General features: G+C 44.6%; 1 protein-coding gene across 3 annotated transcripts in view; it reads right to left on the reverse strand.

Moving 5' to 3' along the window:
• Positions 1-14,900, reverse strand: part of AKAP10 (A-kinase anchoring protein 10) — a 538,635-nt gene that overhangs the window by 99,245 nt on the left and 424,490 nt on the right. The window lies entirely within an intron of this gene.

The raw sequence follows: 14,900 nt of genomic DNA on the forward strand, positions 1-14,900 counted from the left end.
AATTTTGAGAAAAGCGCGTGACCTTGGTGATCTCTCTTGGGGGGCATGAAGGGGCACAAGATCATGATATTTGGAGATTTGAGCAGAGATGGGTTGGAAAAAAGGAAGGAGTTTCACACGGAAAAAGAAAGAGCAAGAAACAAAAATCTTAAGTATTATATGTTGTAGCCAGCAAGAATTTGTGTAGTTATAGATGGCCAGTTGCACTCTTTCACTGATAAGAGTGAAGAAGCTTTCCTAACAGACTTGGAAAGGGAGCAGGAGCCCATGGAAGCTGCTGGGACCACACAAAGAAGCATGTCAGTAACGAAGAAAAGATAAGGTTGACGACTTGTAAGGCATTGCTTATTGGATTAATCCGTTTCATCCTAGGGTATTCACTCGATTGCCTTATAATACTAAATTTGTTTTACTTTTCTTACAATCCTTAAGGTTTATGAAGGTAAATATATTAAGATGTTAACTGCTTGTTGATCGGATCGCACCAGCAGGAAGTTAATGGGTGTGGGAATTCACAGGCAGGATGCTTTCACCTATGGACTACCTATAACAGGATGGAGGGAGGATTCTACCGTCTAACAATTACTGCTACAAGCCAGAGAAATAACGAAGAGCAGAGTATCCCAGGGTGACGACTGATACAGTCGCTCATTTAAGTGGGATGTGAGACCATGTACAATGGAGTATTAGGGAGGAGATGCAGACTCAGAAGGACAGCAGCTCATATTTAACAGTGTTCTTAACTCAAACTTGTCACTGTCAGTTGAAATATAAGTACAAGTAGAGCCTTAGGAGTAGTTGGGAATGTGTGAACTACTGTTGCAGGTGTTCTAACACTGCATGAGCCTCTTTCCGGTTTATGGACAAAAGGAATTACTGGAAAATGTAACTTAATTGGGGGGTTTCTATACTCCTATGTGGGGGGGGTATATATATTTCTAAGTGCTAACAGGCAATGGCAAAGTCCTCTGGGAGAAAAGTTCTGAACTGCTATCATAATGTACATATTGGAACTAAATATTCTGTGAGGACACAATGGTCCTCATTACACAACTGTGCCGGTCCGGTAACAACGGTGCTGGTATGCCAACCGGCACCATTGTTACCGGATCGGCACAGTACGACTCTGCAGGTGGGTGCTGTCCCACCCGCAAGTGTCACACCTGTAGGACGGAACGGCACCCGCAGAGTTTCACAGAAGCACCAGCACCGTTATTAACAGTGCCGGTGCTTACGTGGTCACCATGCCCATTGAGCGCTATGGGACTCAAATGGAGAGTTGCAATTTACTGGCACCTGACTTCCTGGAACGGCAGGGTTGCAATCCCCCCGGTGTTACCGGCAAGCCAGGCACCGGTAAATATTGCAAGTTCAGTGGCAACCCGCCGGTAGCACCAGCAGGGTTATCGCCAGACTTGTAATGAGACCCAATGTTTTGCCTAAAATGTTCTTATTTTGTTTTTTAATGTGGTCTTGTGTGTTATTTGTCAGTAATATATTGTGACTGTTATATGTATGACAAATAAGTATGTATCATGTCAAAGGTTAACAACTCAGTTAATTCCAATTGTTGTAACCCAGTTCCCAAATCAAGAAGTTGCGAGTGCCCAGCTATAATCTTATATTATCAATGTTATTTATAATGCTCCTGAAATTAGTAAAATGCAAAGACTAGCTAATAAACAAATTTAAAATGTAAATACTGATTATATTAGTGATAATGGGAAAAGGAGGGGGGAGGATATACAGGCGACATCTTGATAGATGAGAGAGTTGACATTTTGTACTTGGAATGTTAAAGGTCTGAACTGTCCCCAGAAAAGAAAGGAAGTGATGATACGACTGGAGAGCAAGAGCAGATCGTCTTTCTGCAAAAAAATAATTTAGTGGAGGAGTCTAACAATTTTATGTATGGCCAGAGCAAGATATAAGACAATCTTGAATTGCCATGTCCCCAAGTCTAGAGGAGTGGGGCTATTATTTAGCAGGGGACTGGGCATGAGTGTGGAGAGAGTAACTGTGGATGAAGAAGGAAGAGTGATTTTGGTTGATGTGAACTATGAGCGGTGCATAATCACAATAGGTTCTATTTATGGCCCTTTTACTGTAGGAAATGTATACATTTTTTTTACAAAACTTCTTTGTTGCAGAACATGCAGAGAATACACCGTATTGGGGGGTGACTGTGTCCTTGATCACAAATTAGATTGCTCAGCGCTGTGTAGATATACTGCAGTAGGAGCAAGTAGAGCATTTGGAACGTTTCTACATTGTTTTGACTTACTAGACAGTTGGAGAACCCTGCACTGAGGAGAGATTTTTCCTTTTTCTCACCAGTTCATTATTCATACTCTAGAATTGATTTTTTTGATATCTCAGATAGGCTCATTGAAAGGACTGCCAGTGTTGAGATGATGGAACGAAAACTGTCATCAATCTGTGATTAAATTGGAGCTAAAACTGGGTAGTGTAAGGTCCATCATCCCGAGATGGCGGCTGAAAACATATATATTAAATGATCAAGACACATTGAAATATTTAAAATCATTTATTCAATCTTTTTTCAAGATGAATGAAGGTACAGCAGATTAGTTAATGGTTTGGGATAGTTTTAAGGCAACTGTTTGTGTGGAGTTGATGAACTTGACATCTCGTGCTAGGAAGTCAGGGATGGGAGAACTGAAACTTGAGAATAAACTCAGCAAGTTACAAAAGGAATACCAATTATCAAAAAGTAGTGAGGATAAGGCAAGAATGGACAGAGCAGGGGAATCCCTGAGAAGTGAAATTGGATCTACAGGCAGAGAAGGGTTTTTCTACATGAAACAAATACCTGGAGGAGGGTGATAAAGGTGGCAAACTACTAGCTAATAAATTGAAAGATGTGCTGGATAGATCGCATATCCAAAGAATAGTAAATGAGCAGGGAACATCACTGGGGAAGGAGGACATATGTGAATGCTTTAGGAGTTTTTATGAGTCCTTGTATGCTGAAAATCAATTTCCGTCAACAGCTAATTTAGAGGATTTTTGAAGAAGGCCCTCACATACTGACAAAGTCTTTCAAAATTTTCTATGGGGAGAAGGAAGGAGACCTGGCATTCCACAATATGTTTTAATGCGTGCAGTGCGAGAGGGGATTTTGGATACCCCAATCTGGAACACTACTACAGGGGTTTTTTATTGAAGAAATTAGCACTTTACTTTACCCAGAGAGATAACTGTTCGTCATTATGGATGTCTATACAAAAAAATACATTTCACCATACTACTTGCAAGATGTATGTTCTATGGCGATATTACCCAACTTAGCCGCAAAACTACCGACTATAGAGGCAACTAGAGATGGACTTCTTTCATTGATGGTTGTTAGTGGCGAAAATGTATGGATTCATTATGGAGCATCTTTGTGGCAAAACTCTTGAATGAGAATAAGAACTTGTGTTGGGGGAGTTGGTCAATGAAAGGAATTTTAAGGGTGTGTGATGTTTGGAATAATGGGCAAATTATTCCTTTTGACTCTCTCAGAAGAGACTTTGGTTTAGGGAAAAGGGAGCAAAGGCGTTATACAGAATAAGAGTCTCTTCTCACCCAGCGACAGGGGATGCCAAACAGTCCAAGGAAAGATAGGCCAATGATCTGCAATATATTTAACTCGCCACTCGTATGGTTTCGACAATCCTAACATTGATGCCTATACAGGGCTCGTGTACTGCCTCTTGGGAAAAGATAAGACAAGCATGGATGAAAGAGCTGACATAACTGTAAAAGAATGGGATCTTTTATTACGAGTGGGAACGAAATCAAAGATGGAGTTGAAACTGCGATTCATTTGTCAGAGGATTTTGTGTCGTTTATATTGGACCCCATCACGGATGCTGGATTTAGGTTTGACAAATGAGGAATCTTGCTGGGATGTGATCAGAGGGGAGGTACCTTATTACACATGTTATGGGATTGCCAAGAGTGATTGACTTTTGGGGGGAGGTTCTGGACAGGCTGGACATAATATTGGGAATAGTGTTTCCTAGATCATCTTATTCAATAATCCTGCTCTCAGATGCTAGGAGATGTAAGGTAGCCGGAGAATGTGATAGCTGGATAAATAGGGTGTTGGTGGTGGCCACCAAGCAAATCTTAAAGGTCTAGAAAACAAAGAAAAGCCAAAAGTGGAGGTATGGTTGTCTGACCTGGAGACTGTCTAGTTATGAGAAACCTACGCTACAGAAACAGAAACGAGAGGGCGATTATTTGGATATGTGGGGGCCATGCAATGAACTGTACAATTGAAGCTAATCTTTCATTATAACAGTTAGATGAATTGGGGGGAATGTGTTGTTTGGGAAGGCCTGAACGGAAAAGGAAATAATTTGTGAATTGAGTTGTGTGGTTTTGTCCATATATGTTGTGTATGTGCTTGTTTTGTGGTGGTGTTTTTTCTCTTTTTTAATACGGCAATGGGTTAGTTATAGTTGATGATTCTCTGTTATATGACTCCGTAGGGAAGAATTGAATTATGTTTTCGTTTTGTAGGAAGAGTAATTTGATTGTTTTAAGGTATAACCTGCAGATGTTATTTGATGTTTGTGTTGATATTTTGAAATGACAAATAAAGAGTTCAAAAAATAAATTCCAGTTAACTATAATCAATACAGGAGGGTTTGAATCAGATGTCTTGTACACTAAGCTAAGCGCAGGGGAACAACTATTTGTGTCATTCTCCGACTGAGATAACTACACAACATTCTACATCTAGGCCACCCTACTGTGATGCTTGAGGCTGAAATTGGATTCGGAACTCACTGACTGAAAATGTTAAACTTGTTTTTGGTTAATTGCAGTGGTCATCTCTGGTTTACAGAATCAACAGTTTCCATTTGATGACCGGTTTGAACTCCCCACTTCTCCTTGCTAATCTAAACACAGTAGAGGAAGGCATGATTTTGGGAGTCTGGGCAAAGCCTGAAATTGTGGCCATTTTTTTATAACAGTGAAAGGAATAATGTCTCCTGCTAATGCCCAAATTATCTTAATGATTCTTCTGGCAAGATTTTTGTGAACCCGGGCCAGTGAGACAGAGGTCATGTACCACACAAAGGCGATTTAAAGTTAGGGGAAGGTGTACAGAAAAGGGTTTTGGTTTCCCATCACACAATATCAACAATAGGGAACTTGGTTCCAACATTCTTTGACATTTATCCTGCGTTTAAAAAAATTATAGCTTTGTTAACATCACTGTGTGAATCTGTCAAATATTAGGCCAGTAGCCTCATGTTTTGATGCAAAGACAGCTGTGGTAGGTTTGGCACACAAGGCCAACAAAGGTGCAAAAGGGTTGCGTGCTGACCCACACCTTGCTGTTGAATTTATGATAACTAAAGTGCTTCGACAAGGAACACTTTAGAGAAGGCCATACACAGCAAGAGCGGTCGCTTTGAGGGGTAGATTCAAGTTAAGGAGAAAGATTAGAAAGATGCCTTTTGCTCACATGTCGTGAGGAAACTGATCAGTCCTTCAGACTATTAGTACTGGGAAACATTGTTTCCCTTTTTAAATTCTTGTATCTTTAGCAATGCACACAGTACCTTACAGTGCAGTACAAGGTGGGTGCTTTGTTTCACCCTGGCTTTTTACACAAAGAATTTTTGGTTACTTTTATATGTGCCTGAAGGCAAGTTGGTGGCCACAGTTACTTATTTGCATTATGTTTGGTGTGCATATTCGGGTTTACTGCGTATGGCAACTAAATGTGCAAGTGCTGTGAAATGGCTTTGCCACGAGATTTCGCTTGTTTTTTGTTCAAATTGTAGTTTAGCCTTCTGCCGGACCTCTAAGGTCAGGTAAGTCCTTGTAGGGTAATGCAATTGCCTGGGAAAGCGTGTGCGAGTGGCCCAGGAAGGGTGCTAGGACCCTCTAATACCAGTCCACATCCTTGGTGTCAGCTGGGACAGATGCAAAACCAGTTAGTTGTCCCTGAGTGGACAGATCCTTGCCATTGGTGGTGCCTGGACTTGCTTCCAGCTCGAATCTTGGATAAAAGGAGGACCGCTGCAAGCTATTCTTCAGATCGGTGTTTGAGCCAAGAATGCCTCGAAGAAGAGCAGACCGCTGAAGATCGGAAAGTGTCTCCTGAAGTGGCCCAGCATCCCTTCCGGTTCAGGCCCAGTGAAGCTCATCTCCTCGGCCTGAACTCCGAACCCACCGAGCGGTGCTTCAGACCTTGGACTAGTGGGACCAACTTGTCTCAACGCCTTCGAGAATCCAGCCCTTCGGAGCCTTTGGAAGTGTCCCTGTACTGCTGGTCGACTGATGCATGGGCTACATTCCCAGAAACGTTGCTGTTCCGAATTGAAGTCCAGGACTTTGGTAGTCGCCAGCTTGTGCCACAAGTAGCCTTCTCCTGAATTTCAGCCTCCCAGTTGTCCTGGAGCAGCTGCTGTGACCACAACTGGAATGACACCTATTTTCGCCTGCAAACAGTGAATGTCGCTGGCACTCGCTTTGTTCCATCTAGTGAAGTGTCTAAAAGAGGCATGCATCGCTGGATTCTGCATTCCTTCACTGAAGGGGTTGCATTACCAGCTGAATGCTCGAACCCGCACCACCTTGTCACCTCTCACTGGAACAAACAATGGAAGATAGAGTTCCCACGGACTCCCAGATCTACAACGACATCTGGGAAAAATCAGAGTTTGATGGGGCGAGGTGTCCCTCCCCTCACCTCCCGTCCTGCATAGAACAACATTGAGAACAAGTCCTTTTTGTCTCCCATCTCCATTCCACTAACCTTTGTTCGTCGAACAGGGGTCAGTTAGCCAGACACTGGGTTAGTCTTGGGTCTGGTAGAAAGCACAATACTTACCTTTGGTACCTTTTTTAAATAACTTTTTAGCAGTTTGATAAAGGATGGAATGGGCTTATGGTGGTGATTAGTTTCAAAGAGAACTCGTACTGGTGAGAAACCCTGTGACCTTTGGGCACAGGGCGTCACTAATTTTAGGGTTTGGACTTTTCAAGTTAGCATATTGCTCTTGCAATTGGTTCCCATCATTTACTGCATCTCACTTATTTTCCTGCTTTTCTTGATTTATTAAGTGATCCTATTGGCATTGCATATATTTGTACGAGTGTTGTGTGAGAATACTACCCGTTCAATTAGTTTTCCAGTCTATACTTAAGGCCATAAATGTCTAAATTGAGCTGTTGTGTGCTATACTGCGTGGACTCATTGGGGGCCCCTGACGCCACTCACATTAGCCTGAGAATAAGCCTTGACTCCTCATCCACGTACCTGGATTAGCTTTTGGCTAACCTCTCAGAGCTCCCTCTTCATCATAACTAGGATGGCCTCCTAAAATCTGCCCACCAGGCCAGATTCTAGAAATCTATTTTGACATCTACATCACCTACTAAAGTGTCAACCAAAATACTACTACCTGGTCAAGAAACAACATCTAGAGGCCAGTGCACCACAAGAGACCACCTAATCACCAGATTGAAAAAGAACTGTAAGAAGGGGGCAGGTGGGGAACAAGGAAGCAAGCTTTGTCCTGCTATGGACAAATGTCTCTGGAACAAATTACCAACACAGATCCGACTGGCTCCAACTAGCATGAGCTTCAGGAAGGACCTGAAGACCCTACTCTCCAAAGAACATTTTGCCAATAGTGAATGGCTCCACTCAATCCTTCTCCCTATGCGGAGTGCCCCGTGCTACCCCTCCCTATTCCAGATCCTCTGCTACTCCTGTGCCTTACCTTTAAAACCCATGGTGCTTACCCCATGTACAGAGGTCCATTGCTTTGCAGCTAGATTTGCACTTCATAAATCACTATATATAGATAGGCTGGTCTAACCTGATTGGATTTCCACCAAATCTTTGAATGGCGCTTGAGAGCTGTTTGGAAGGCTACGGTAGTCTACAGTCCAGAGTGCCTTTGTGGGATCCAGAGCCTTTCCTCAGAACCTACATGGATGAGAGAGTAGCTGGAGGAGAATCATTCCTGACGATCTTTCCTTTGGCTCTGCGTTACGTCCTCAAAATCGTCCTAAGGTTCAGATCCTCTCGGTCTAGGGGAATCCAGTCGCAGGCGCTTACACCTGCTGAAGTGGTGGACAGCTGGATCCCCACTATGCAGATGTGTGCACCCCATCGACCTGCTGCCTCCTTTGTGTGCAAATTGAACAGAGGTGGGCGATTGCTGATGTGCTGGAGCAGGTTGGTGTCCTGCTGGTGCTCAAGTCTTCTGCTCCAGAGTGGGATATCCGGACTTCGACTACTGCAACTGTTATTCACTGAGGGACTCATCTGCACCCAGCCCTGAAGTCCTGTGTTCCCACCTAAGTTTCACTAGCCTAAGACCCAAAAGGTCAGTCCTGTGATATCTCGCTGCTGTTGAAATGTGATCTCCCACCAGCCGGGGGGTCCACAGTCTCCTGATGTCGCCTGAGTCACCCGAGCCATCCTTCTATACTCAGGGACTCCTAATACAGTACCTGGATCAGGTGTCATAACCACAACTTCAATAACACAATGGGACTCATTACAAGTGTGGCGGTCTGGACCGTTTCCGGACCGCCACACTGAGTTTGCATTGTGGAGCCACTGCGTCCGACTGGGGGACTCTTATAATACCAAACTAATTTTTCCCCAACACAGCAAGCTATACTATTGATTTTCTTCCATTTGTTTCTACTGTATGGGCAAACCTTTTTACATGTCTGAAGCACCCCAACAGTACATTAGACTTTTACTGATTTGTATATCTTCACTTCCTAGTGGTGTCCAGGAGCTTTCAAAGTACTGACATGATTTTTACTAAGTACAATTCAGAAGAACAAGTTACTTACCCCAGGTAACTTTCTTTCCACAGAATGTTTCTCCCACGTATTCCTCATATCTCCCATATCCAGCTTCAGCTGCTTTGGAATTCTTTTTTGGCAGCAAGTGCTGTGCGTCGATGCAGTCGTCTAGTCACTCGAGGGCCTGTGTGTCAAGGATGAAGTCATTGAAGGTATATATGGAAAGTGCAGCAGCCAATGGAATCAGTTCAGGTTTTTTTGTTTTTCTTACAGTAGAACTACCAGCATTAATGTGGCTTAGACCATACCAAAATCTTGAAGGAGCGTAAACTGCAACATGGAAATTCTACTACAGGGTAGGCTGGAAGGGGCGATGAGGAATACGTGGGAGGAACATCCAGTCGAAAGCAAGTTACCAGGGGTCAGTAACTTGTTCTTTGAATGGATTGTGTCCTCCCACGTATTCCTCATCTATGATAGACTTCCACAGCAGTATTAGTTTTGGCAGAGGGAGTACGAAATTTGTCATCAAGGGTTGCTAGAAACCGAATGAAGGACTGCTTTCAGAAAGCTTCCATCCTGGCTTAAGGTGGAATCAAGGCAGTAATGCTTTGTACAAGTGTGAATGATAGACCAAGTGGCTGCCTCACAAATATTTTTTATTGGAACCCCTCTTTGCAGAGCAGAACAAGGAGCCATGCCCCTAGTGGAATGGGCACTCAAGCCTTCTGGGGGATGGCTCTCAGCCAGTCTATAGCATTCAGTGATCGCTAAAATAATCCACACAGACAAGGTTTGTTTGGTTACAGCCTGTCCCAGTATATCGTATTAACAGTTGATTATCTAGACAAAGCTTTGACGTCCTTGAAATATAGAAACTGTGAGCCCTTGTCGGGTCAAGTCTGTGTAACCTTTCCTCTTGCTTGCCTAGATGAGGTGGTGGGTAAAAAGTAGCTAATACTACCTTTTGTCCTAGATGAAAGGTTTGACATTAAGGATGACCTGGTCCTAAAAAAACAAAAGGTAGTTTATAAGATTGTGCCTGCAACTCACTCACCCTATGGCCTGGTGTTAATGCTAATAAGATGGTTTTAAATGTTAGTAGTCTTAAAGAACACAAATAGAGTGGTTCAAATCGTGCACACATGAGAAATTTCAAAACAAGATTAAGGTCCCAGGAGATGGAGGGAACACATTAGTTCGTCCCTTTAGAAATTGTATCACCAAAGGTATTTTAAAATAGGACGTTTCCTTAGTTGAGTGCTTGAAGATGGAAAGCGCTGCTAAAAACCTTTAATGGTTCCAACCTGGAGCACCAGAGTGGCCAAATGCAGCAGAAAAGATAACACAGCCGGTGTTTTGCATAGAAAAGGATCCACATTTTTATCCCTGCAGTAGCTGCGGAATATGTTCCAACGGCAGCATTACAAAGACTTTGTTGCTGGCCTTCTGGCCAAAAACAAACAATCTCCATTATGTCTTTCAAGAGGACCCAATCCTTGTACCTCAGCCTCCCAGAAACCATGAATGAAGGTTGAGAGTCTTGACCTTTGGATGGAGAACCCGACAGTCCTCTCGCGAGAGAAGTTCCTCTCTTTGTAGAAGACGTATTGGAGGGCAGATAGCCATGTCCAGAAGGTCCGGGTACTAAATCCTCCTGGGCCCAGTCTGGGGCAATTAAGATCATGGATTTTCTGAACACTCTCAACCTCCTGATCAAGTGAGGAATGACAGGGACTGGAGGAAACACGTACAGGAGTGGAAACTCCCAGTCCAACACAAACTCGTCTCCTAGAGCTCCTCTTGGGGGAAATTCCCTGGAGCAGAACAGTTTGCACCTCTGGTTGACACTGGTCGCGAACAAATCTACTTGAGGGGTTCCCCCAAAGGGTAAAGATCTCTTGAAGAACTTCCTGAGCTAGTTTCCACTCGTGAGATTATTCTCTGCCTGCTCAGAGCATCCGCCGCTGCGTTCTTCTCTCCGGCTAGGTGAACTGCCAATAGAGAGATTTCTTCTTGTATTGCCCAGAACCAGAGCTGCACTGCCTCTCTGCACAGTGGCAGTGAGCCTACTCCTCTCTTCTTGAGATAGTACATAGCCACTGTGTTGTCAGTCATTATCAGGATATTCTTTCCCCGTACAGAGGGGAAAAAGGCCCTCAGGGCTAGTCTGATTGCCCTCCGCTCCAAAAGATTGAAGTGTAATTTGGACTCCGATGGAGACCAATGGCCGCCGATTGTCAGATCAGTGGCATGGGGTCCCCACACCGCGAGTAAGGCATCCATCACTACCGTTATCTCTGGCCATGGTTGCCAGAAAGGTTCTCTCTTCAGAATGTTGTCCTCGCAGGCCCACAACAGGAGATCCGGTGCAACCTTGTTTGGAACCTGAAGTAGGCCTGACACATCGCCTGAGAATTGAGAGGGATCTCATTCTCAGGTGAGCCTCTGGCACCAGGAAACTGCAGGATGCCACAAGGCCGAGCAAACTCGAGAAGACAAAGGCTGGGAGATACTAGGCACTCGAAATTTGGTGACCATTTGCAGAATGTGATGAGCCCTCACCTCGGGTGGCAAGGTCTTTCCCAAGGATGACTTCGGTACAGCCCTGATGCTTTGAAACATTTGAGATGGTATCATGTGAGGGAGAAGCTCAGTCTGTGGAGCGATTGGCAGGTCACGCCGAGATGATCCAGGACTAGTATGGGAGAACGTGCCCTGATCAGCCAATCGTCCAGGTAAGGGTAGACTTGAATTCACCCTCTCCTGAGATTCGCTGCCACCACTGCCATGAGTTTGGTGAATACCCTCTGGGTGGAAGTCTGCCGGAACGGCAGAACTCGAAACAGATAATGACAACCGCCAACTGCAAACCTCAGGTATTTTCTGTGCTTGAGATGGATTGGCACATGAAAATAAGCACCCCGAAGGTCCAATATCATCCAATCCTGGAGCTGGAGGGCCTGAAGGATCCGAGAAAGTGCGACCATCTTGAACGTGTCCTTCCTGAGGAACGTGTTCAAGTATCTGAAGTCCAAAATGGGTCTCATTCCTCGGTCCTTCTGGGGGGATTAGGCAATATGGAGAATACTATCCTTCGTTCCTCTCCGTTACAGGAACTGGCTCTATAGCACCTTTCTCTAGCAGGTTCAAAATTTCCTGCAAAAGGAACAGATCTGGAACCCTTAACAAATGGCTTCCCGGTGGATGATTCGGAGGTCTCTGAATGAAGGGGAGGCAGTAACCCTGGGCAATGGTTTCTAATGCCCAAGCATCTGAAGTAATACCCTGACATTCTTTCAGATGCTGAGACAGTCTGCTTCCCAACGGGGTGTCGTGAGTCGAGACTGCAGAGAGGTTTTGAGGTGGCTGAAGCAGCGACTGATGGTAAAGAAGCCGATGCTAGGGTGGGCTTTGCACCTCTCCCTCGTTCACCACAAGGAATCTTCTTTGGCCTCTTTTGCCCAGCCGCTGGGGCGAAAAAGCTAAGGCTGCCTGATGGCGGCACCTAGCGACTTGGCTGCCGCCTTAGAGGTCTGCAGCTTCTCAAGGCTTTCTTCAGCCTTGCTGCCAAAAAGAGGAGACCCGTCAAAAGGCATATTAAGGAGTCTCGACTGCATGTCCAGTGCAAATCCTGACTTCCTTAGCCATGCAAACCTGTGCATCACCGTGCTTTCCGCCATGGCTCCGCTGATACCATCAGCAGAATGCAATCCTGACTGTAGAGACTCACACATGGCCTCTTTCCCATCTTTTACAATGGCCAGGAGGTAGTCTCTTTCTTCCCCTTCAGGAATGTGTTCAGTCGCCATGGATACACAGTCCCATAGGATGAAGTTACGTTTTGCAAGGGCACATGTTGAGTTGGCAGACTTTAGAGCCATGCTTCTGGCAAAAAAGAGGTAGCAGTTGTTGCTTGCACCACTAGGCTTTCTGGGGTAGGATGTTTAGACAAATAGCTGGGGTCACTACTTGATGGCCTATATCGGTTTGTCACATTTTTATTGACTACTGGACCTGATTTTGGTACTTCGATGACTCGACAATCTGATGACTGTCGAGGCCCCAACCGTTCTCGATGAGAATCTGGCTTTCATTCCAGGCTCGAGGGCTCGCAGGATTGGGCTAGACCCCTTTACTTACCGGCTTTAGAAGGCGCAGTAGGGGCATGGCCTGCTTGCTTCGAGGGACTCCGACTCTCGAAAGTGTCTAAGCATTTCCTGCCTGAATGATTCCCATTCAGCCAAAGTAGAGGCCTTAGGAGGGCAAGAAATACTCCTCTCAGGAGAGGAGTCAGACAAGGAAGTCAAAGTAGGCAATTTATGATGCCTTTTCCTCGATGACGAGTGATGAGAGCCACTCCGTGACCTATACCTTTTAGGTTTTCTTCCATCGAGGAGAGTTGTCTCTCACTTCGTTGGAGGAATGTTGTTTCAACAGTGTAATCGAAGGGGATTTTTTGGGGAGTCTACCTACGGCCAATTTCCCTTTACACTCCTTCAGAGCTTTTCCAGTCATCGATTTTTTTTTATATGACTGACAGGTTGAGGTCTTGTGCTCCATATCAAGGCACCACAGGCACACTTGATGTGGGCCCGTCCGCAACATTTTAGTGCTGCAGTCTTGGCATTTCTTACACCTGGTCTTCAGGGTTGTCAGAGACGAAGACATTCTTCACAATTTCAAAGTAATATGAAGCGCACCATAGTTCACGAAACGAAAGCTTACTCAGAAAAACAGAAATGAAACCAATGGGCACTGTGCGTTCCATATATACCTTCTATGATGTCATCCTCGAGACAGAGGCCCTTGAGGGACACAGTCGACCGTATGGACGCACAGCGCCCTCTGCTGGATTTTATTTCTGCTGAAGCTGGCTATAGGAGATATAAATAGGAGTCTGGCATGAAATACTGTACATGAACACACTTGCGTTATGAAAAAACTCTGCTTCTCTCTCATTGAAGCCCTTTTAAAGTTCTATTTGTAGTAGTAACCATTATAGCGTTTTCCTATTTGTTTTAAATGTGATTTGGGCCTTTAGAGCCTTTAAAGATCCTTTACGTGTCAGTTAATTTGTACTACCTTCCTGCTGTTATATGTATTTGTATAAAAAAGAAATCCCTGCGCTTATCACAACCTCCTTTAACAGATGTATTCACCAATATAATATTTTTGAACTGACTTTAAAGGACTGTCTACACAGTAAATCTACTGAAAAAAATATATTCTTTAGTAGGCAATCAGCACAATTATTTTTCTAAACAGTGAAGGGTATTTAAAAGCAAAACATTTTTGTTTTTTTTGCCAGCAATTAAATCGTGTGAAGGTGTTCCAGGGGGCACAGTGTCAGTGGTAGTTTTCGGATTCATCTCTGCACCCGGCAAGGTGGTGGTTCTGCACTCCGATGAGGCAGTTCCTGATACCTCGAAGATGGCCGACCCAGGCATCTCGGGTCATCTACCACTTCAGGTCCCAATGACAATAGATCAAAGGACTCGACTGAGACGGGCAGCAGCAAAGAACATCCCCGGTCTGCAGGCAACACTTCTTGTGGCAGCGACAAAGACTTTGCTGCAGAAAGTAACGGACAGAAGCAGCTGCAAGTGAACGGGTCTTGGGCCACAGGTTGGTGATCTGCACCATTCAAAATTACAAGGGCTGTCCAATTATTGACATCTTCTTGCCCCACATATGCCAAGCAACGGACATACCCCTGGCTGGAGTGTGGAATGGGACAAGACCGTCACAGTCCTCACATTCAGCCAAATGCTCACACCACAGCTTTGTCTGTGTACACGTGAGGTTTTGAACTGAAAAGGGCTTACCTCATTTCACATTCCTGACCCGAGAGCGCAGGAAGTAGGCAAAGCGACAGGATGACTAAAGGACAAGGGGAAAAAAGCTTGAGGCCCCCATTTTGAGCATACAGTAATCAAAATGGCATTAAAGATACAAGGTACCCCTGCAGCACTTCACTGTAAGGTGAAGTGTGCTGCATACAAACAATAAGGAATCTTGCAAAAGTGGACACGGACCTTTGCGCTTTTAGCCGTAGGGACTGACCAGCATCACCAAAAGAGATGAGCTGAGCAAGG

This window comes from Ambystoma mexicanum, chromosome 9, assembly GCF_040938575.1.
Source record: "Ambystoma mexicanum isolate Mex_15411 chromosome 9, UKY_AmexF1_1, whole genome shotgun sequence".
NCBI classification, from domain to species: domain Eukaryota; kingdom Metazoa; phylum Chordata; class Amphibia; order Caudata; family Ambystomatidae; genus Ambystoma; species Ambystoma mexicanum.